Here is a 3,632-nt window from a genome sequence, read left to right as displayed (position 1 = left end):
ATCAAGTTCTCAAAACCCAATACCAACAATGTTTGCTACTAGTTCAACTACACCATTCTCGGCATATGATCCTCAACAATATTATCGTCCTACTATGCCGTCTACAAATATTTTTGGTATGCAACATACTGATGATGAGGTTGTCGTTGAAGATGTTGATGAAGATGAAGATGATTCAAATGAGGAGGAGCCACAACCTCTCGCAGCGGAATGAACAACAATTAAGAGTTCAACCGCCCAGAAGGAGAAAACCACCCCCATGTGGCACTTCATCACATAGACGTCATTAAACTTTTATGGGATTAATAAATTCAAGTGTGATAAATTTTTGTATTAAATAATACTCTTTGAATAAAGTATTAATGGTTTCTGTCTTATTGGAATTACATTTTTTAAATATTTTAAATAAATATATATTACATGTCCTATTTTGGGGGAGAAACTAAAAAAAAAAATTTGTAAAACTCCTCGAGTTAGGGGGTTAAATTTAAAAAAAAATAATTACATGTAAAACTCCCCCCCCCCCATTGCCGATTTAGGGGGGAGAAATTAAAAAAAAAATAAAATTTATAAAACTCCCCCCCATTGCCGAGTTAGGGGGGTTAAATTAAAAAAAAATATATATATATATGTAAAACTCCCCCCCCATTGCCGATTTAGGGGGGGAGAAATTAAAAAAAAAAAAATTTATAAAACTCCCCCCATTGCCGAGTTAGGGGGGGTTAAATTAAAAAAAAAATAAATATAGGTAAAACTCCCCCCATTACCGATTTAGGGGGGAGTCGAATAAAAAAAATAGATTTATTTGAAATCGGCAACAGGGTTGCCGATTTAGGTGAAATCTACACCTTTTTCGTAATATTTTCAAAAGGTGCACCAAGACCGTAATTTTTCGGTCAAAGTGCACCAACTGAGTAAATTTTCCCTTATATTGAATACCCGTGAAAACTTTAAATGGTGAAGCTTGTTAAATGTTTGGGGAATAATATTTTTTTCTTATTATTAATAGTATTTTCCTAACTTTTTGAGTATCTTTTGGGGTATAATTGTCTCCCGATAAATATTGTTTACTAAAATTGAATCCTTAACATTTTAATAATTTTAGTATCTAGTGAAACCCACTTTACAAATACTTTTGGTCGTGATTGAGAACTAATATGATCCCTCGGTTCTTGAATCATGTGAATGGGCCCAACTCCTTTTCCTAAAGAGAAATACACATAATTTGGTGTAGCCTTTTTATTTTTTTGTATTGGCGAAGAAAATCTAGAGGGTCAAAGAAATTTTTTACAAATCAAAACATGAAACTCGTAAATAACCTACCAACAATTTAAAAAAATTAAAACAAACACTTGAATGACAATACGAAAGATTAGAATAGAAAACTACAAATCCAAAAGAAAGTTCATAAGCTCAAAGCAAAAATATCCGCAACCCACCAAAAGTTTAGATTGTTTCCCAATAAGAGAAGTAACAATGTGGAGGAAAGAAAATAAGAAACTAAAAAGAAAACATGATATCTTTCGTGATGAGTTCATAAAGGCATAAGGGGAAGTAATAATTTAGTTAAAAACTACCAACTTAGTGCTGTACAAAAAACAAGGAGAAGAACAAGGTTTCTAGAAGCCTGAGATTTCAAGGTCGAGTAGGAGATAGAAGGAAATAAATTCACAAAAATAAATTATCCATTTCCATTTTTATGATATTATTTATACTCAAATGGGCATGAAGTAATGTAAGATAAACTATCAATACGAAAGTGCATGATGTGAAAGCCTTTGAAAATCCATTGTTCATCTTGGCAATCGTCCACGAATGATAAAAGGCAAGTAGCATAATGTTCATGAGTAAGAATGATCCCAAAGATTGTGATTGGACACACCAAAAATAAACTCACAATAAGCATTAGAGTCTCCCATTATGTACCTCTACCATCTAAGGCATACAACAAAAGTTGAATCCTATATTTTCATAAAGCATATTTTTTGTCCCATAATTTGTGTCATTCCATGTATCATAAACTAATGATTGGTTAACAAAATACTTAATAGTTAAATTTTAACTTAAATATATATTTTTCAATCAATCACAATCTCATAGCACACCGATGACACTCAATATCGAACAAAAGACGTACTCCCTGTTTTCATAGTCTCATGTTAACGAAGGATCAATTGTTTACTTTGATTATGCTGTCAATCCTAGATATATTGGTCTGATGTTAACGAAGGATCAATTGTTTTCCGAAACTAGAGTTGGGGCTGATTAATTTTAAACCTTTATCTTAGCTAGATAGTAGTGAAGTGAGCCTAAGTAGTGGAATACTGGAATATGTCCCTGGCTAGAGAATGTAGAATGTTTGATTAGCTTTGCTATGTTAGAAGGTTTCACTGCCCCTGCAATTATATTTATTGATGAGGTTGTGGTAAACTTTTCATATAATAAATAATGGATTTAAGTTTCTTTTTCACTGCTTGGTATGAATTTGGATCTTTTCCATCCCATCATCAACTCCACCTTTGTTTTCACTGTTTTCAGCTTCCTTTTCAATCTTTCTCAAGCCACAAATTTTGCACTTCGGTTATACACTTGTATACCTAATCTGTGTTTCAACTTTATTTTGGAAAGAGATTGACTGGTGAGGAAGAGAATGTTCAAACTACCTAGATTTGAAACACCATCATTGGAAAGAACTGTGTTAATAATAATCCTTCCTCTGTATTATATAAGGGAGAATTAATTATTTGATGATTGTTGCATTATTCAGATATCCACAATTTTTCAAGAAGCAGGAATACATGCTGTTCGGAAGAACCGATATGTGATATTGCCAAAGGACTTTGAGAAGGGTTATAGGACGAACGTAAAGAAGCCAGATACTGACTTTGAATTTTACAAGTGATGATGAGGACCAGATGATTATTCAAATGGGGAAATGTTTATATATAAGACTGAATCTTGGATAATAAGATATTACATTAGCATAAAATCAGTGAAGTGGCTATGAAAATGTTTCATTGGAGTTACTATATAAGATAGTAGCTCCTATGCTAGAAAATGTGATAGAATTATATCATAGTTCATTTGAGCATGTGTGGAAAATCTCATAAATTAAATGAATGTTAATCCAATTTCTAGAGGTAAATAAAAATTATAATAGATGAAGTGATTAAAAAATGTTTAGAGATAATACTACATAATTCATATTGGGTTAGGTGTGAAAAATTGGGGTGAGACGACCAAAAAGTGATCCAGTCCGAAGTGATTCTGCAAATTGGCCAACTAAAAAGAGTAGAATCCAACAACCACTTATCACATCAAGTGAGTAGAAAAGTCATAGAACAATATATCCATTCAGACAACGATCTATTGTTTTAAAACATGTTTTAAAGTTGGTTCCAAACTAATCATATCATGTCATATCAGTTAAAAAAATTAAATATTCATGATTTTATTAATTTTTACTTCATTAGAATTAGTTAGAGACAAGTTTAGGGACAAACTTTGGGACAACAAATGCTCGTCCATATCCATTCCCCTTTTGCATTGCCACGTATTTTACCTTGCTCATAATCATTATGACCACATTTATTTCATATCTGTCAACATTCTCCATATCTCATTAAATAAAA

Source organism: Lupinus angustifolius, chromosome LG09 (assembly GCF_001865875.1).
Source record: "Lupinus angustifolius cultivar Tanjil chromosome LG09, LupAngTanjil_v1.0, whole genome shotgun sequence".
NCBI classification, from domain to species: domain Eukaryota; kingdom Viridiplantae; phylum Streptophyta; class Magnoliopsida; order Fabales; family Fabaceae; genus Lupinus; species Lupinus angustifolius.
The sequence above is the reverse complement of the archived record's forward strand: the minus strand, read 5'-3'. Positions refer to the sequence as shown.